Below are 21,758 nucleotides of genomic sequence, written 5' to 3' on the forward strand. Positions count from 1 at the left end.
AGACCATAGACTTTTCATGTAATTCCAAGAAGCCTTGGTTTTTCGAGTATCCAATAATGTATAGGTGGAATTAAAAGCTCTATTTGGTATGGTTAGAAAGCTTGTTAAATTTCCTACAACCACTACAACAAAACTATCTACTACAACAGTTGTTTACATTAAAAATGGAAGGGAGGAAAAAAAAACTGTCACAAAAGGTAAAAATACCCGTCATTTGTGGGAAAAGGCGAAATTTTTCAGATAGCATTTTTTGCGACAGTTATTTGATGTCGTAGAAGATACATCAAATAATTTATTTAATTTATTAAAATTCAATTCAATTTAAATGAAAAGTAAAGGGTTATAAGGCTTTTCCCCCAAATAAAAATTTCCCCAAATTAAAAACACTCATTCCTCTCGCAAATAAGCCATCTCAAAACGCGAAGAAGACCATCTTTGGATGACGCCCATTCCCATCACCACCACCGCCTTCTCATTCCCGTCTCCTCACTCTATTACTATCGCAACCTCGTTTATCGAACGACAAACCTCCTCTATGATAACCTGTTTAATTTGTGCCTGTTATCTCCAATCCACCGCAATCTCTTCAACATTCAAACCACGACCGTCACCTCCTCTATCGGTAAGTCATTTGTTCCTTTTCTCTTTCTCTCTCTTTGCAAAGTTGTTCTCTTGTCACTACTTCCCTCAACTCCATGAGTCGTCAGTAAGGTCTTAAATTTTCAACTTCGTTTGAATTTCCACTTTTGCGCAAGCACCCCTAGGTGATGTATGTGAAATAAATGTTGGATTTATCTTTAACTTAAATTAGACCAAAAAATGTTAAGACTTGAAGCTGAAAGAGAGCAAGACAAAAAGGGAGAAGGTCTTGAAAAGGTCCTTCATGTGTTAAGGTTTATGAGATGTTTATTTAAGGAAACTTAGGAGGAGCCTAAAGGTAAGTATTTGTTGATGGTAGTAGACACAGTAGACCTTTATTTATCAACACTACAAGAAAAATGGTCTACGACGACAGTTATTTATTGTCGTGAACAAAATCCATGACAATTATTTTCAGTGATAGAAGCGGGAGTTATGGAAAGTCCTTCCATGACATTTTTCAAAAACTGTCTCCATAAGTTATTTCATTACATAACATAAATGTCGTTAGTTAGCATTCTACGACATCAAATAACTGTCATATTTTATTTTATGACAATAAATAACTATCATCATTTATGTATTAACGACAGTTAAATAAATGTCATGAATTCGTTTATTGTGACATGTTTTAAATGTCACGAATATGTCAATTGCGACAATTTTTTTTAAAAAAATGTCATTGTTTTGCTGCTGATGACATTATTTTTCTGTCAAAGATAGGGCAATCGTGACAATTAATTTTGTAAAAAAACTGTCATTGTTATCGTATTCACAACAATTAATAACTGTTAAAAATTCATATATTACGACATGTTTTTCCTGTTGCAAATTACTCGATTAGTACAGTTTTTTCCTGTTCTCCTTGCCACTCCGCCATTACACGAACCATTTGAATGACAATAATGTAGCTGACAATGACAATTTTGAATTTATAATATTGACACCCATATAGAAAAAATTAGCCAACACTTTAATATATATACGCTATAATACAATTTATAATATTCGTACATTTCCAATCAAGTTCCAACAATTTACAAGTACAGAATCTCAGCCCTTAATCAAAAAATATTTTAAATAGCATCAGAATACATATAACAAGATTTTCTGCTAAAGCATAAACGACCAACCGAGAATGTTTGTCTCTGAAAATGTTCTTTGAAAGTAAACTCATGAAGTTGTCGACTCCAGTTGAACCTACAAGACAACATGAATATAAGCATCCATCATAGAACAAGAGAGTACAACTCTTATAGAAAATTTCAACATTGAGAATTACCTATCACTACATACGTCGTAAGATAAACAACTACATAGCAGAGCACACATGTAGAATAACAACATCAACTTAACATCCACTTGGTCTACCATATTGGAACTTTTTACAAATTACAACTCTTGTATCATTACTCTTTAGAAAACTTAGCTGGATATAATATAATAAGTATCAACAAGAAAATTCTTGAATAAGTAATCATAAGTAATAATCGAGATGAATGAAACTTAAGAATCCATTAGTAGTTCACTGTCACTAAGGTTGAAGAAACGTTATCCAACAAGAACCAAAAAGTTTCCATCTTAAGGAGTCAAACACTTTCAAATCTACAAATATCAGAAAGAAGACAGTTTTCATGTGCAATCCACTTCAGTTAATGAAGCCAAGAAATATTAAGGTACTAGGAAAATGAAACTAGAACAACTTGTATCATTTATGGCTTGACAGAATTTAAAGGTCTCCTAGTTTCTTATAAAAAAAAGCTCTACCAATGAGTACCGACATAAAATCCATGACAATTTACACAAGTACCAATTTAGCAATAGCAATAAGTACAGACATAACACCCATGGCAATTTACACAAGTAGCAATAGTCAACCACTATAAGCATACTATTCATGATAAAAAACAAAATTGTAGCATCCTAGCAGGTATATTGTTGGTATCGATAGGTTGTTTTCAAGTATTTATCTTGTTTCGTAAAGCAAAATTCAATAGTTTTTTTAGCATATATAACCACTAAAATTGAATAATGACAAATCATCAAAGAGTGAAAAATGGAAAGCCAATAACTTCAACAAACTAAAGTTGTAAGAGTATATACTTTGAAATAAATATTACCTGTTAACTATATCGTTAGATTGTTCTTATCTTCTTTATATGTTAGAGGTATCCTCTTGAGTTGCTAGCCTTCATAAGATATATACCTTTATTATCTGACGTGCTCCATTTCTATTGGATGCTTGCCAATTCTCTATGATCATACATCTGAAGGCTGAATCACATTTTCATCATGTAATCGGACTTTAGTGATTGGATTTGGACGTTTAAGATCATGCAAAATAAGAAGCACAAATGTAGATATGCAACGTAATATGTTTACAATAAGAAAACTAAAACTTCTAAATGAATTCTGAATCTTTATACACCCGAGTATGATGACATGCACAAAATTCTTCTCCTAGATTCAATGTATAGAGATGAATATTGTTTATGGATACCTTACTATGATTTCCTTACAATGTACAATCTACTTGAAGGTAGTTGAGGTTCTAAAGTACCTAAATACACCGTTCCTACAAATTGGAACCGATAGTCTGTCAGAGATAAAAAATATCTAATATAAGAACTTTTGTGGTTAGCTTTTTGAACATCTTAACTTTTAACAAGTCAATAAGAAATGGAAACAAGAGCATACCATTACAGAAAATCAAGCACATTTCAGCTTTAAAATTATTGTAAACATATATGGTTTAATTTAAAATTAGAAACAATTGAAAATCTTCTTAGGAGCAGTTCCAGTAGCTCTGTGTTTGGCAGCAATTTCCTCTGCCTTGCCTTTAGCTTTTCTTCTCCATGCTTTGCTTCAATTAACAACCTTATTTTCTTATGTTGTTTTGTGTATCAATGCTATTTTGTTCTTCATTTTCTCTATATACTCACCCTTCTTCTTCTCAAATTTTTCATGCTCTCATTACAAAATCAATCCAAATGAAATCGACAAAAAAGAAAAAAAAACATAGTTGTAAAGAGCAGTTCCGTCAATGAAGAGAAATATCGAATTACAGATTTTGGAATCTTCACTGAGGTTGTGAGTTTATATTTAATGAATTTTTCTAAAATCTAGAACTAAAATCGTAAATAGCATCTACATACTATACAAATAAAACTTAAACACATTACATATATTTTGTTTCTAATTACCTCAATTTGTTTTAGTTCAGCCTCAAGAGCTGCTTTCTTGTTGTTCTCCCATGACCCAATGCGTTCCATCCAGAAAAACACATATATAAAGCAAATAATAGCATCAAAGGGGTTAAATTCCATTGAGCTCCCTATTCAACTCTTCAGTATCAATCAGAATTTTAGAATTATTAACCCAAGGGCTGAGAAATATAAAATAAATTTGAAACAAAAGAAAATTCCATTGAGCTTAAGGAGGAAGCAAAAGATTGTATTCTTTTGAAATTAACTTTCTCAAAAGAAGCAACAATCTCTTCACAAACTAGTAACATAGATTCCCCACTGCAAATAGGAGAAAAGAACTAACATCAACAAAGTAGATAGAATTTTGGACAAAGAGTAACATAACATGAAGTTAGGAACATGCAGTAAACAAAATCTCATGAAGATTAAGCACATCAATACCCACAACTAGATCCTAAAAAAAATAAGAATCTGAAACTAGATCCTGAATAATAGCATATCTTATAATCCAATGAACACCAATAATTATCCTACTGTGCAAACATGGAAATTACTTATGTAGATTGGAACCCACAATTTTCAATTTGAAAATCTACTTCCTTGAACCAATGAAATCAATTAGTTCAAAGGAGTAACAAACTACAAACAAGTTAGCATTAATGAACCGTATCTACATTAAAATAATATAAATAAAAGACAAATTCACTCTCCCCTTTCTCTACTCCACCCCACTAAGTCTATATATTTGTAATTTACCCACTCACTCAAAACATACCAATACTGAGAAAAAACGTCACTAAAGGAAATACCTCAACAACATTCAAGGAACAAATCAAGTGAAAGAAAACCTTTTCCAATTCCTTGCCATAAATCTACTAAATAATGCAAATTAACTATAAAAAATTCAGAAATCAATGAATAGGTAATGATATTTTTACGAAAATAATAAAGAATACTTGTTGTCATATAATCTTAAAAATTAATGATACGCACAGAAGAAGTATTGAATAACATAATTCAAGGCTTGTTGTGTGACTCAAACATCCTATATCGGGACAAACACAATCACACAACATCATTAGCATTTCAATACATTCATAAATAATAATATATCGTTTATCTGTTTCTTTCCTTCATACAATCCTAAAGAGTTTACAACTCTTTTTTTAAATATCTCATTCGTCTTTTGATATACGCTCATCTTGAAAATCCCCTCTCTCCAAAAAAAAAAAAAAAAGGACAGATTTCATTCTCCAATCTCTCCATCCATTTCCACACCCACCCTAATATTTAATATTTACAAAGAATCTTATTAAAAAAAAAAACTTAGCATGTTTTTCCAAAATGCCACTTAAACTAGTGGCATCATTGATCATTAATCTATCGATTGAGAGTGACAGAAACATCGATAGAGAGCTCTAACAAGAGAATATTAACATCACCATGCTAACCTTTTGAGTGGCTAAGAAAAAATTGAGATGAAATTCTTCAAGACTTGAACTTCTCAATGTACTGTAACCCAACTTCGACTGAATCTACACGTAAACATTAAGTCATCAGAACTTGAATGTCATCAACACACAAAAAAAATTCATGCTTCTTGTATTCTACAAGATACTCTTATTACTTCATTGGTTGTCTTCAAACATTATCACTTTCAATAAAAACAACCAAAGTCCATAAACAGATTGTATGTTATTATTGGAAAACAAAATAATTGAAAACATAGGACCATTTTCAAACCATTAAGCAATCACTATAGGACCAACCATCAATAAAAACATATTTACAAATATGTAAAGTAGATCAGATACGTCCAAAACTAAAGGACTAAATGAGTTAACGTCCAGAAAAAAAAATCCAGACATGCATATACACACCAAATGCTTACAAAATCAATATAACAATCTTCCAAAGTACCCTACCCAGAATAATAATCTCGTGACAAATAAGTGTCCTTAAGAGGACCAAATTGCACAAATAATCCCGTAGGTCGTCTGACCTGCAAAATACATACCGATGAAGAAGTTGATCAACTTAATAGAGAACAAAACCAAACACAATCTCCTTTTTCCCTTTGTCTTCTCAACAAAATAAAACGTTTCTTAGAATTTTCCTAATTCAAACGAACGAAAATCAATTAAAAATCAACTAAATGCTTCATTGAGGCATTTCATCAAACACATTGTAATCAAACATATCGTAAGCAACCAAAATGCTTCATCACATAACCAACCATAAAGAAAAAATGTGATTCACATTAGAAAAATGATCGTAAACAACAATATTGAATATGATGAATATGATGGTAGACAAAACAAACACATATCTCCTATAAAATCAAAACTATGAGGGATGTTTTTCATAAAAAGAACCATCAATATATCACATTGACTCATTCGCATGGAATCCAACATATAGGAGATGGGTTATGAAGCCATTGGAGAGTAAATTGCATTCAACAAACAACCAAAGACAAAGTGGAATTGGAAATCAAAATTTCATCCATTTCGCAATTTGGGATTTAGGCAATGAGAATTCCCATCAAACATTAAAAAATTTGCCAACCTATTTTTTATCCAAAACTTCTCTAAAACCTTTAATTTAACACAATTCAAACCTAGGCATAATGAAATTTCAGATATTAAAACCTAATTTTCAGCAATTTGCAGTGAATTTCGAAAGGACAGAATTTTTTTTGATACTTACTGGAAATTCCCCAAAATGTAATTAACATTTGCTGGACAACACGATAAAATCCTTCAAAACCTGAATCTAATGTAAAAATAGGATGAAGTCGAAATGGAGCCACGGACGCGTGACGGGAAAAGAAAACCTGAGAGTGAGGGAGAAGACGCCGATGAGAGGTGGTAGCGGTGCGTTTGGCTGGTCAGCGCTCAGTCGCAGAAGCCACCGACGCTGGCAGTGGAGAGATTGAGAAAGATTGCAGTGAGGGGGAGGGTTTTCGAAATTTAGGGGCTTTCCTTTACTTTCTTTCTTTCCATTCTTTTAACTTAAAACAAATAAATTTTATTTTATTATTACTATTTAATGCAGTTAAAAAATGTCATAGATTTATGACATTAAAAAACTGTCATAAATTTGGCCAATCCGAAAATTTCCATCTTTTCCCGCCAAAAATGGGCATTTTGACAATTTGTGACAGTTTTTTTGTTCTTCTTTTAATTTGGATTGTATACAAATGTCATAGAATGTCATTTTTCTTGTAGTGCAATTTGTGGGGTCTAATTGAATTTCTTTAACTTCAAATTTTGCTTCAATCCTTCTATTTTAGTATTTTTAGAATACTTAATTTTTGGCATTGGTGTTAATTTTGCTTTATTTTTGTCTTTACACTCTTAAATTAATTAACTTTTGGCATTTCGACTTCTTCGCTATATAAAGGTTAGTACTTACTTTTATATACTCAAGACTCTTTCTTATTTTAAGTTTTTCCATTTTATTTTGATTTTTAATTACATGTTCTTTTGAAAATTGTTTGTTTATCTATTAATGTTGAGAATATCATAAAATGTTCTCTACATTTTTTATTATTGAAATTTTGGGGTTCTTTTTTTTTTTTTTTCTATTTTCACTATTTTCACTTTGCGGGAGAACAAAAAGGTAGAAGTAAAACATTTTATGTTTTATTTTATATTTTACTAAAAATACTTTTTAGCAAGAGTAATACGTAAATGTAAAAATACTTTTTAGCAAGTGTAATATGTAAACTCCACCATTTGCGTATGGAAGGTGTTTGTGAATATGCCTGAGAGATGTGGACTGTGGCTTTGTTTTATACAATTTGTTTTAAGCATATTTTGACTGTTGAACTGGAAATGGACTTTTAGAATCCAACCCATTTGCTTTAATTGCACAAATCTCTAGTGGAAGGATTTGGCTGCAACTCATGCAGTCTAAATAATGGTTTGTTATTATTGTTAGCCTATTGGTACAATTCTAGTGTAATTATTAGAAACTTCCTGCCTTGAGTTTGGTATTTACTCACTAACTTTTCATGGTTGAATTTTCAGATCTATTTGAACTATCAACCCGAATTTGAACTTCAATGTTGGGGCTTTGGTGAAAGAAAATGCTTGAACCCAAATTTGAATTGAATTGTATATTTATTAATCTCTAAAAAGTTTGGTAGTGTGACCTACAACAGTTTGACAACGATTTTAAGGATTAAGAAAATGTTGGAGTTTGAAAGGAAGAAATCAAAATTTCCAAGAAACAAGCAAACATAGTAAAGAAGAAAATGGGAAATGGTGAAATGAACGTGTTGCACTAAAATCCAAGTTTTAACTGTTTCCATGTCTTTGCTGCCTTCTCATATTTCAAAGGGAGAGAGTTGGTTTCTTGTTTTTGTTATTATTTTTTTCCATATTGTTTTGTTTTATGTTGAGCAATTAAATTGAAATAGCATTCAAGTATGTTAATTGAAAAATATTGATCATTATTATTTAATTCTTGTTTTTTGTTTACTATGATTGTGGAGTTCTATTCTCTATTATTACGCAAGGACTACTCTGGTCAATTACTGTTCTATATCTTTGCTGAAGACATGATACTAGTAATGGTGGCTTGAACATTTGACATGAGAATGATTACAACACTGCCTCATGGAAAATCTTCACGTAAGTTCTTCTCTTCAATAGTTAAATATCTTATAAGACAATAAACATAAATTGCATATTTTCTGAGATAAGATGATAGATACATGTCAAATCTTTCCTTGGTTATTGAACCTTGGTTAATGAACACATGGATGAGTGGGTATGGCTGAGAGAGTCCAAGATATAATGAATACTTTAGTGAGTCATGTTGGATTGCCAGCCGAAGCCATTTTTTTCTAGGATTTTCTGGTGAATAAGTTGCATTTCTGCAGAACGAAGAATTATAACCATACACAAAATCTAATCATGAACCGATAAAACTGGTGGTGGAAATCCAGTTTTTTCAGTTGCATTTAAAGACACAGATTTCTACTCAGGAAGAAAATGGTATGTATAAGGGGACATTTAGTGGCATATGTGAATTAAAAGACAATCTTGTTTGTTTTCTATTTTGATCTCAGTATTTACATTGCTCAAAAATTGGAAACTTGACTTCATTGAAATAGGAAATTGAATTTGTCACTTTTGGTTAGTGTTCTTGCACTGCAGCTTTGTTGAGCAGTATCCAAATAAAGTTGTTTGTGTGAAGTGAAAATAAGGATTATTGTGAATTAGTTTATGGTGTGCAACCATTGAAATTGACAAGGAAGACCTGAGATATTTAATATGGAAATTACGTACCTTATTTAATATCTGTTTGATAACCTTTTGTTCTTATTTTCTCACAACTTTTGGTGAACTTTTCACCTTCCTTGAAAATACATCTGAATCCTAAGCCATATTAAAAAAAAAAAAGAAACACAAATGAAGTTTGTAAAAACTACCTATTTAGCTTTCTCACTTTTGACATGCTTTTTGTCCTTTTGAAAACGTTTTCTTTATTAAAAGAAGTTGGTGAATTACACATAGTGAAAGTAGTGTTTATAAGCTTAATCTAACTTTTCTTGACAAGGAAAAAATGTCATAATATACGAATTTGTGACATTTTGTTACTGTCGTCAATATCAAAATAATGACAATTTAATTTTATAAAAACTGTCATGATTGGCCGATCCTTGACAAGGAAAAATGTCCTAATATACGAATTCCTTACATTATTGTAACTGTCGTCAATATAAAAAAGATGATATTTATTTTTAAAAAAACTATCACGATTGACATATTCTTGAAATATAAAAAATGTCATAATGAACGAATTCGGGACATTTTTGTAACTGTCGTTAATATGCAAATGATAATAGTTATTTGTTGTCTAAAATAAAATATGATAGTTATTTGTTGTCATAAAATAGTAATTATTAACATTTATTTTCTGTTATGAAAAAAATTATTGTGACAGTATTTTCAAACTGTCATGGAAGGACTTTCCACAACAGGGATACTACGACTGTAAATAACTATCACAGATTTTGTTCACGACAGAAAATAACTGTCGTAGTAGACCATTTTTGTTGTAGTGCTTTTTCATGAAGAATTCAGGAACTAAAAATGACGAGAAGTAGGTTAAATTTCAGGATCAAAATTGAAAGTAAGCAAAAAGATGTGAGTTTGCTTTATCGTGTTTCGATCGAATTGTGTGTTAATCTATCAGGAATCTCATTTCAATTTCTTCAACTTAGTTGTAGAAGGTTCCAAAATGAAGAGTTTGATATAAAATACATAATTTTCTATTTAAGTATTGAAGAACTTATGACTAGTTGAATTTAACCTTCTAAAGTTGAAACTTACTGGAAAAGTATGGAATTAAAGACCACTAAGATTGATTTATGTTGGTTGTTTATGGTGTTAAGACTTTTAAGTTGAAGCTAAGCGTTCAAAAAGTATAATTTTAGCCTAAATTAAAATATGTAGGGTTTGATATAAATTAAAGATGAAAATGAGAATTTAAGCCTTTATAAAATAAATAGCTTAAATTATAGTAACGAAATTGGGGTAAGCGTATAATCCTCGCAGAACGAGTTCTGTTTTTTACTATGAATGGTTACTTTCAAACATTTGATACGAAAATTGTTTACTTTGGTTTTATCGATGAGGACGTTTGGTTTGTTTATTAAGAAAACTCTGTTTTAGCTTTAAATTGCTGGAAAAAGTATGAAACATAATTATAGATGTTGGTTTATGGTAATGGAATGTAAAGGTTGGTTTCCAAACCACAAAACCAATGTACTAAGGTGATTTTACTCGTAGGCTACGTAAATGTATTTTCGTAGTGTCACCTATGGTTGTCAGGAGGTTCTGGGGCTGAAAGAGGTCGTGACCGAAGATCCGAGAACCTGAGCCTAGGTGAGGATATGGAGGGAGAATTGAGATATGGCTTCGGGCCTATTATAACCCATGGTGGGTGTCTTTTTTACACAAAGGAGCGGGTTCATGTTGTTACTGTGGTAAGCTAATAATGCGTGGACTCCGTTTGGGCACGTGTTTCCTTGTGGTTATGGATCACATGTGAGCTATTCTGGGTCGTGTGTTTAGTATGCTATCGTGGTCGAATTAGATGGATGTTACTATTGTGGCGGGTACTAAATATGCGTGACCCAGTTGTGGCTGCATGATTCCTTGATCATGTGCGTGCTACTCTTGGCCGTATGTTTAGACGTCTTTCCATGATCGGATTGGCTACAGGTTGGTTGGTTGGTTGATTGGGGAAAATGTGATTATAATGTTTTATTTAATACATTATTTATCGATGCGTATTTACACATCTTATGAAGCATATTTTTACGTGTATTTGTATCAAATTACTTGCTACTCACTAAGCATTCGGCTTATTTTTTCAATATTTTCTCTCCCTTCCCAAGTAACAACCCAGGACCAAGCTTTGTTTCAGCTTAGTCGTTCTTGTAGATCTTCAATTTCTTTTTTTTTTTTTTTGTTTGTGTGTATAGTTTAAACTTTTGTAATTCATCACTGGGTGGTTAGTCTCATCTAGAGAGACAATGTGGACTTGTGTTTTGGAAGATCCCTAATTAGTTTGAATACTTATGTATGTAATAAGTAGTTTGCACCTTATATTGTACTTGAAGTTTTGATTCGATGTGAATGTGTGTGGTGAGACACACTAGTTGTATGTAGTATCTGAATTCCGTTTCAAATTTTATAGAAGTAGAAATTACTACATTTTCAGGTGTTGTTCCCTCATATTTTATGGGAGGTGCTGTCAACATTATTATACTTTACTCTTGAAAAGGGTGTGTTATTAATCTTACGTTTTCAAAGCATGTTTTAACGAGTAGGCTGACACCAGCATCTTTTTAAAGAGGGAAGTTTTAGAACGGGGAGTGAAAGCTTGTTTCTAAATACACTATATATATGCATGGACATATAATATTTATAATAGTAAGTATTATTATTATTATTATTAGCTTATTATGCTCAATACTTCAAGGGAAGTGACAAGAAATGAATCAGACATCTAAAGTTGTGATCGAATTGGATGCAATAAAAGTTGCTTTATAGAGGAGGTAGGGGATTATCGTTATGATATCACTAAACATTACTTTGTGGATGGAACATAATAGAGGGGGAGGCGGTGGGATGACCATTGGGGATTATCAACGATGTTCTATTTTAAAGGTGAATGTCATGTGGTGGAGGAGGGGGAATAACCATTTGAGGGCCGCCAACATCAGAATCAAAATGATGGTGTGGTGGAGGGAGTGGAATGATCATTTGCAGGCCACCTATGTCAGAATCAAGATGATGGTGTGGAGGAGGGGGTGGATGACCAGTTGAGGCCCGCCAACATCAGATTGTGGATGTTTGTGCGGAGGAGGTGGTGGAATGACCATTTGAGGGCCACCAACATCAGAATCAAGATGATGGTGTGGAGGAGGGGTGGAATGACCATTTGAGGACCGCCAACATCAGATTGTGGTTGTTTGTGCGGAGGAGGTGGTGGATGACCATTTGAGGGCCACCAACGTCCGAATTAAGATGATGGTGTGGTGGAGGGGGTGGAATGACCAATTGAGGGCCACAACATGGATTGTGGAAGCTTGTGCGGTGGAGGAGGAGGGATAACCATTTGAGGGCCGCCAACATCGGAATCAAGATGATGGTGTGGTGGAGGTGGTGGAATGACCATCTGTGGTCCACCAACGTCTGAATCAAGATGATGGTGTGGCGGAGGGGGGGAATGACCATTTGAGGTCCGCCAACATCAGATTGTGGGTCAACATGAAGCAACACTGTAAATACACAAACAAAGAATTAGAATACATGCATACGTGATATATGTATATGTATATATATACAAACGGAAAATAATATTCTTGTATACGTACCACGACAATGTGACATTGTGGCTATGGATAAAAGCGATAGAAAAAGAAGATAAATTCTTTGTGTTTTCTCCATATTGGTCACTAGAAAATGGAGAATAGAAGATTAATCTTGTGGAAATGGATGGAGGAACGAAGGGTTTATATAAGATGGCTTTGTGGGCCAAAACAAGAATTATAGTTTAATCATAATCGGTACGCAACTCAATAAAATTGAAATTGATAAAGTTATACCCAAGCAGTTTTAATGGTCCATTTTAATGCCTAAAACTCAACAATCTTAACTTTCATCTAAAAACATCCAATATCGTGCTTAAGAGAATTTAATTACTACTTAGAGAAATTAAATGAGAATAACAAAAAGAAGTTATCCGTGAAAAAAATAATTTCATATGCTCGTATTACCATAAATCTTCCAACAATAACCTTCTGTAAAAAAAAAACACAAAATCTTAGTTAATGATGGTAGTTATAACAGTTTATGTCAATGGATATCAGTGCATTTTGAGAACTAAAAAATCCATCGTCCAATTCCTCCGCCTCTCCAATTTGTCCTAAAAACAATTTTAAAAGTAAAAAGTAAATTTTTGGGAACTTTTAATCAAAAAAAAAAAAAAAGAAACAAAGGAAAAAGGAAAAAAGAAAAGATTGTATGAATTAATTATTGATGGTTGTCTTAAAACCATCGAAACAAGCAATACTCAACAAAGAAGTAAATTTTATCGCTCGTAGGTCTATGGCTTGAATCTCTCATCTTCTATTGATATTGAAAAAAATGAAATTTATTAACCAAATTACTATTAGGATATATTTTATCTAACTTAATTAGGTTGTTATATAATTTTAACTTGTGTTGTTGAATGAGAAGTTTTTTACTAATCGCAAATTGCCCCATCATTTCTTAGACTAGAAGATATAATGCTAAGAAAGTTAGCAAAAGAGGTAAAATTGAACCAAGGAACGAACTATAGCTTAAGGGGTGATGGTGCCTTGATGAAATATGATAGGTTGTGTGTCCCTAGAAACCAAGGCATAAAAGATCAAATTTTAGAGGAAGCATATAGTTCTGCATATGCAATTCATTCTGGCAGTACAAAGATGTATAGAACTTTAATTTATTGGACCTTATGAGATATTAGAACGTATTGGGCTTGCAGCGTACAATATGGTATTGCCTATGGAACTTTCGAGGATTTGTGATGTGTTTCATGTGCGATGTAGCGTAAGTACGTTTCTGATCCATCTCATATTCTTGAAACACAACCAGTTCATTTGAAAGAGAACTTGTCTTACAAAGAGGAGCCAACACAAATTCTTGATAAGAAAGAGCTGGTGCTAAGGAACTAAGTCATACCGTTAGTTAAAGTTCTTTGGGGGAACCATATTTATGAAGAAGCAACATGGGAGACTGAGCAGGCAATGAAGGCTCAATACCCACAGCGTTCCACATCATCACCATGATCGAATTTCAAGGACGAAATTATTAAAAAGAAGATAGTAACGTGTAAGCCCTCGTTCTTTTCTCCTTTTATTTATTAATATTTTTAAGTTTGAAAAACAAGTTTAAATCTAATAGTTAATGTCTAAAGGTTGAATTGTTTTAATAAGGTAAATTGGTTTTAATAAGAAAGTTTGGAACAAATTTAGGTTGGTTTAAGGCTTCGACTTTTTGAGGTTTGAAAAGAGTAAGGTAGGGGCAAAAAATGAGTTTATTTTGAAAGTGAGGGGTATTTTTGTCTATATCTATTATTAGTATTTTTCTTATATGAAGCAATTAAAAGAAAAAGAGGAGGGGAACGTCTACAAGAGGTCTTGAGTGCACGCCCTCCCCTTCCTTCGAGTTGTTCCCTCTCTCCCACCTTGTTCTCTTTCCTTGGTTTGCCGCCATACCTGCCGCCTCGTCCTCACGTTTCAGGACAGCCACAAACCGCGTCGTTCATCTCCTTCGCGTCGTTTGGTGTCGCTTTGAAGCCTTGTCTCCATCTAATGACGCGTCACTCGATTCACCAGACGACGACGTGCACGCCGGCTAGCAAAGCCCTACCACATCACCCTTAACACAGTCGTAAGCCGGTTCTTCAACACCTCTCCTATAGCTGTCGTGCGTGGTAGCTGACTAGAGGCCAACCGAATCTTTGTCCATCTCCATTCTTCTTTCAGTTCCTACTCTTAGAGTAAGATTTTTATGGTTCGGGGTTGTTTTCTTTAGGCGATTGTGAATACCTATTAAGTTTAGACATAAACTTAACTTTTTCCACAACATTTTGGATGTTAGATTTGATTATTATAGGAGTTGGAGTGTTGTCCAGCCGTTTAAGAACCCAAAATCGAGTGTTTTGACACAACTTTGGTAAATTTCTAAACTTCTTGGAGTCAATCTTAAATACCTGTTTGATTCTAGTGCTATCTTTAAGTAACCAATGATGGTGGACGGTTGATTTGAACTAAGAAGGTACTTAGGATGTTGCCCATTGAAATCAAGGGTACTATGTTGAGTTCTTGGTAACATTTGGAATAGTTTCCACAAATCATCTCTGGTTTTTATAGTGGTTTGAGGTACACAAGAAGAATTAAAATATACAATTTGATTCGTTTGAAAGTTCACTCAATTTCTAACAAGTTTCATGAATAAAATTTGAGCAAATTCTGAGGCTAAGTGAATGATTTTTGAAGTAGAAAATAGACCATAGACTTTTCACGTAATTCCAAGAAGCCTCTGGTTTTTCGAGTATCCAATAATGTATAGGTGGAATTAAAAGCTCTATTTGGTATGGTTAGAAAGCTTGTTAAATTTCCTACAACCACTACAACAAAATCTATCTACTACAACAGTTGTTTACATTAGAAAATGGAAGGGAGGAAAAAAAAACTGTCACAAAAGGTAAAAATACCCGTCATTTGTGGGAAAAGGCGAAATTTTTCAGATAGCATTTTTTGCGACAGTTATTTGATGTCGTAGAAGATACATCAAATAATTTATTTAATTTATTAAAATTCAATTCAATTTAAATGAAAAGTAAAGGGTTTTAAGGCTTTTCCCCCAAATAAAAATTTCCCCAAATTAAAAACCCTCATTCCTCTCGCAAATAAGCCATCTCAAAACGCGAAGAAGACCATCTTTGGATGACGCCCGTTCCCATCACCACCACCGCCTTCTCATTCCCGTCTCCTCACTCTATTACTATCGCAACCTCCTTTATCGAACGACAAACCTCCTCTATGATAACCTGTTTAATCTGTGCCTGTCATCTCCAATCCACCGCAATCTCTTCAACATTCAAACCACGACCGTCACCTCCTCTGTCGGTAAGTCATTTGTTCCTTTTCTCTTTCTCTCTCTTCGCAAAGTTGTTCTCTTGTCACTACTTCCCTCAACTCCATGAGTCGTCGGTAAGGTCTTAAATTTTCAACTTCGTTTGAATTTCCACTTTTGCGCAAACACCCCTATGTGATGTATGTGAAATAAATGTTGGATTTATCTTTAACTTAAATTAGACCAAAAAATGTTAAGACTTGAAGCTGAAAGAGAGCAAGACAAAAAGGGAGAAGGTCCTGAAAATGTCCTTCATGTGTTTAGGTTTATGAGATGTTTATTTAAGGAAATTTTGATTTAAGATATATTCTTTTATTATATGACACCTCCCCTTGTCTTAATTTTATATAATACTATTTGGTGATGTGTTTTGTTTGTTTTTCTACTGTGCATTTTTTCATGAGAAGATTGTTCTTTGGTGTTTAGGGGAGCCTAATAACTTCATCCTTAGCTGAGCAAGAGTTCTCTAACTCTAACTTAGGAGGAGCCTAAAGGTAAGTATTTGTTGATGGTAGTAGACACAGTAGACCTTTATTTATCAACACTACAAGAAAAATGGTCTACGACGACAGTTATTTATTGTCGTGAACAAAATCCATGACAATTATTTTCAGTGATAGAAGCGGGAGTTATGGAAAGTCCTTCCATGACATTTTTCAAAAACTGTCTCCATAAGTTATTTCATTACATAACATAAATGTCGTTAGTTAGCATTCTACGACATCAAATAACTGTAATATTTTATTTTATGACAATAAATAACTATCATCATTTATGTATTAACGACAGTTAAATAAATGTCATGAATTCGTTTATTGTGACATGTTTTAAATGTCACGAATATGTCAATTGCGACAATTTTTTTTAAAAAATGTCATTGTTTTGCTACTGATGACATTATTTTTCTGTCAAAGATAGGCAATCGTGACAATTAATTTTGTAAAAAAAACTGTCATTGTTTTCGTATTCACAACAATTAATAACTGTTAAAAATTCATATATTACGACATGTTTTTCCTGTTGCAAATTACTCGATTAGTACAGTTTTTTCCTGTTCTCCTTGCCACTCCGCCATTACACGAACCATTTGAATGACAATAATGTAGCTGACAATGACAATTTTGAATTTATAATATTGACACCCATATAGAAAAAATTAGCCAACATTTAATATATATACGCTATAATACAATTTATAATATTCGTACATTTCCAATCAAGTTCCAACAATTTACAAGTACAGAATCTCAGCCCTTAATCAAAAAATATTTTAAATAGCATCAGAATACATATAACAAGATTTTCTGCTAAAGCATAAACGACCAACCGAGAATGTTTGTCTCTGAAAATGTTCTTTGAAAGTAAACTCATGAAGTTGTCGACTCCAGTTGAACCTACGAAGACAACATGAATATAAGCATCCATCATAGAACAAGAGAGTACAACTCTTATAGAAAATTTCAACATTGAGAATTACCTATCACTACATACGTCGATAAGATAAACAACTACATAGCAGAGCACACATGTAGAATAACAACATCAACTTAACATCCACTTGGTCTACCATATTGGAACTTTTTACAAATTACAACTCTTGTATCATTACTCTTTAGAAAACTTAGCTGGATATAAATAAGTAATCAACAAGAAAATTCTTGAATAAGTAATCATAAGTAATAATCGAGATGAATGAAACTTAAGAATCCATTAGTAGTTCACTGTCACTAAGGTTGGAAGAAACGTTATCCAACAAGAACCAAAAAGTTTCCATCTTAAGGAGTCAAACACTTTCAAATCTACAAATATCAGAAAGAAGACAGTTTTCATGTGCAATCCACTTCAGTTAATGAAGCCAAGAAATATTAAGGTACTAGGAAAATGAAACTAGAACAACTTGTATCATTTATGGCTTGACAGAATTTAAAGGTCTCCTAGTTTCTTATAAAAAAAAGCTCTACCAATGAGTACCGACATAAAATCCATGACAATTTACACAAGTACCAATTTAGCAATAGCAATAAGTACAGACATAACACCCATGGCAATTTACACAAGTAGCAATAGTCAACCACTATAAGCATACTATTCATGATAAAAAAAAAATTGTAGCATCCTAGCAGGTATATTGTTGGTATCGATAGGTTGTTTTCAAGTATTTATCTTGTTTCGTAAAGCAAAAATTCAATAGTTTGTTTTAGCATATATAACCACTAAAATTGAATAATGACAAATCATCAAAGAGTGAAAAATGGAAAGCCAATAACTTCAACAAACTAAAGTTGTAAGAGTATATACTTTGAAATAAATATTACCTGTTAACTATATCGTTAGATTGTTCTTATCTTCTTTATATGTTAGAGGTATCCTCTTGAGTTGCTAGCCTTCATAAGATATATACCTTTATTATCTGACGTGCTCCATTTCTATTGGATGCTTGCCAATTCTCTATGATCATACATCTGAAGGCTGAATCACATTTTCATCATGTAATCGGACTTTAGTGATTGGATTTGGACGTTTAAGATCATGCAAAATAAGAAGCACAAATGTAGATATGCAACGTAATATGTTTACAATAAGAAAACTAAAACTTCTAAATGAATTCTGAATCTTTATACACCCGAGTATGATGACATGCACAAAATTCTTCTCCTAGATTCAATGTATAGAGATGAATATTGTTTATGGATACCTTACTATGATTTCCTTACAATGTACAATCTACTTGAAGGTAGTTGAGGTTCTAAAGTACCTAAATACACCGTTCCTACAAATTGGAACCGATAGTCTGTCAGAGATAAAAAATATCTAATATAAGAACTTTTGTGGTTAGCTTTTTGAACATCTTAACTTTTAACAAGTCAATAAGAAATGGAAACAAGAGCATACCATTACAGAAAATCAAGCACATTTCAGCTTTAAAATTATTGTAAACATATATGGTTTAATTTAAAATTAGAAACAATTGAAAATCTTCTTAGGAGCAGTTCCAGTAGCTCTGTGTTTGGCAGCAATTTCCTCTGCCTTTGCCTTTAGCTTTTCTTCTCCATGCTTTGCTTCAATTAACAACCTTATTTTCTTATGTTGTTTTGTGTATCAATGCTATTTTGTTCTTCATTTTCTCTATATACTCACCCTTCTTCTTCTCAAATTTTTCATGCTCTCATTACAAAATCAATCCAAATGAAATCGACAAAAAAAAAAAAAAAACATAGTTGTAAAGAGCAGTTCCGTCAATGAAGAGAAATATCGAATTACAGATTTTGGAATCTTCACTGAGGTTGTGAGTTTATATTTAATGAATTTTTCTAAAATCTAGAACTAAAATCGTAAATAGCATCTACATACTATACAAATAAAACTTAAACACATTACATATATTTTGTTTTCTAATTACCTCAATTTGTTTTAGTTCAGCCTCAAGAGCTGCTTTCTTGTTGTTCTCCCATGACCCAATGCGTTCCATCCAGAAAAAACACATATATAAAGCAAATAATAGCATCAAAGGGGTTAAATTCCATTGAGCTCCCTATTCAACTCTTCAGTATCAATCAGAATTTTAGAATTATTAACCCAAGGGCTGAGAAATATAAAATAAATTTGGAAACAAAAGAAAATTCCATTGAGCTCTTTAAGGAGGAAGCAAAAGATTGTATTCTTTTGAAATTAACTTTCTCAAAAGAAGCAACAATCTCTTATCACAAACTAGTAACATAGATTCCCCACTGCAAATAGGAGAAAAGAACTAACATCAACAAAGTAGATAGAATTTTGGACAAAGAGTAACATAACATGAAGTTAGGAACATGCAGTAAACAAAATCTCATGAAGATTAAGCACATCAATACCCACAACTAGATCCTAAAAAAAATAAGAATCTGAAACTAGATCCTGAATAATAGCATATCTTATAATCCAATGAACACCAATAATTATCCTACTGTGCAAACATGGAAATTACTTATGTAGATTGGAACCCACAATTTTCAATTTGAAAATCTACTTCCTTGAACCAATGAAATCAATTAGTTCAAAGGAGTAACAAACTACAAACAAGTTAGCATTAATGAACCGTATCTACATTAAAATAATATAAATAAAAGACAAATTCACTCTCCCCTTTCTCTACTCCACCCCACTAAGTCTATATATTTGTAATTTACCCACTCACTCAAAACATACCAATACTGAGAAAAAACGTCACTAAAGGAAATACCTCAACAACATTCAAGGAACAAATCAAGTGAGAGAAAACCTTTTCCAATTCCTTGCCATAAATCTACTAAATAATGCAAATTAACTATAAAAAAATTCAGAAATCAATGAATAGGTAATGATATTTTTACGAAAATAATAAAGAATACTTGTTATCATATAATCTTAAAAATTAATGATACGCACAGAAGAAGTATTGAATAACATAATTCAAGGCTTGTTATGTGACTCAAACATCCTATATCGGGACAAACACAATCACACAACATCATTAGCATTTCAATACATAAAAATAATATAATCTGTTTCTTTCCTTCATACAATCCTAAAGAGTTTACAACTCTTTTTTTAAATATCTCATTCGTCTTTTGATATACGCTCATCTTGAAAATCCCCTCTCTCCAAAAAAAAAAAAAAAAGGACAGATTTCATTCTCCAATCTCTCCATCCATTTCCACACCAACCCCTAATATTTAATATTTACAAAGAATCTTATTAAAAAAAAAAAACTTAGCATGTTTTTCCAAAATGCCACTTAAACTAGTGGCATCATTGATCATTAATCTATCGATTGAGAGTGACAGAAACATCGATAGAGAGCTCTAACAAGAGAATATTAACATCACCATGCTAACCTTTTGAGTGGCTAAGAAAAATTGAGATGAAATTCTTCAAGACTTGAACTTCTCAATGTACTGTAACCCAACTTCGACTGAATCTACACGTAAACATTAAGTCATCAGAACTTGAATGTCATCAACACACAAAAAAAATTCATGCTTCTTGTATTCTACAAGATACTCTTATTACTTCATTGGTTGTCTTCAAACATTATCACTTTCAATAAAAACAACCAAAGTCCATAAACAGATTGTATGTTATTATTGGAAAACAAATAATTGAAAACATAGGACCATTTTCAAACCATTAAGCAATCACTATAGGACCAACCATCAATAAAAACATATTTACAAATATGTAAAGTAGATCAGATACGTCCAAAACTAAAGGACTAAATGAGTTAACGTCCAAAAAAAAAATCCAGACATGCATATACACACCAAATGCTTACAAAATCAATATAACAATCTTCCAAAGTACCCTACCCAGAATAATAATCTCGTGACAAATAAGTGTCCTTAAGAGGACCAAATTGCACAAATAATCCCGTAGGTCGTCTGACCTGCAAAATACATACCGATGAAGAAGTTGATCAACTTAATAGAGAACAAAACCAAACACAATCTCCTTTTTCCCTTTGTCTTCTCAACAAAATAAAACGTTTCTTAGAATTTTCCTAATTCAAACGAACGAAAATCAATTAAAAATCAACTAAATGCTTCATTGAGGCATTTCATCAAACACATTGTAATCAAACATATCGTAAGCAACCAAAATGCTTCATCACATAACCAACCATAAAGAAAAAATGTGATTCACATTAGAAAAATGATCGTAAACAACAATATTGAATATGATGAAT

General features: G+C 32.5%; 4 long non-coding RNA genes across 6 annotated transcripts; all 4 read right to left on the reverse strand.

Moving 5' to 3' along the window:
• Positions 1 to 1,779: 1,779 nt before the first annotated feature.
• LOC116402848 lies at positions 1,780 to 4,041 on the reverse strand. 2 transcript variants are annotated; one of them, XR_004215508.1, is made up of 4 exons: positions 3,843 to 4,041; positions 3,140 to 3,214; positions 2,760 to 2,913; positions 1,780 to 1,839 (listed from the first exon to the last, which is right to left on the reverse strand). It is a non-coding gene; the product is annotated as an uncharacterized LOC116402848 (long non-coding RNA). The 2 variants fall into 2 exon arrangements; XR_004215509.1 differs by having other exon boundaries at positions 3,140 to 3,235.
• Positions 4,042 to 4,848: 807 nt separating this feature from the next.
• Positions 4,849 to 5,833, reverse strand: LOC116402633. The gene is made up of 2 exons (XR_004215084.1): positions 5,771 to 5,833; positions 4,849 to 5,380 (listed from the first exon to the last, which is right to left on the reverse strand). It is a non-coding gene; the product is annotated as an uncharacterized LOC116402633 (long non-coding RNA).
• Positions 5,834 to 17,391: 11,558 nt separating this feature from the next.
• Positions 17,392 to 19,535, reverse strand: LOC116402640. 2 transcript variants are annotated; one of them, XR_004215099.1, is made up of 4 exons: positions 19,458 to 19,535; positions 18,753 to 18,848; positions 18,373 to 18,526; positions 17,392 to 17,451 (listed from the first exon to the last, which is right to left on the reverse strand). It is a non-coding gene; the product is annotated as an uncharacterized LOC116402640 (long non-coding RNA). The 2 variants fall into 2 exon arrangements; XR_004215098.1 differs by having other exon boundaries at positions 18,753 to 18,827; positions 19,458 to 19,531.
• Positions 19,536 to 20,575: 1,040 nt separating this feature from the next.
• On the reverse strand, positions 20,576 to 21,443 carry LOC116402886. Its single transcript, XR_004215562.1, has 2 exons — positions 21,382 to 21,443; positions 20,576 to 20,993 (listed from the first exon to the last, which is right to left on the reverse strand). It is a non-coding gene; the product is annotated as an uncharacterized LOC116402886 (long non-coding RNA).
• Positions 21,444 to 21,758: the final 315 nt, after the last annotated feature.

This window comes from Cucumis sativus, chromosome 3 (assembly GCF_000004075.3).
Source record: "Cucumis sativus cultivar 9930 chromosome 3, Cucumber_9930_V3, whole genome shotgun sequence".
Classification (NCBI taxonomy): Eukaryota; Viridiplantae; Streptophyta; class Magnoliopsida; order Cucurbitales; family Cucurbitaceae; genus Cucumis; species Cucumis sativus.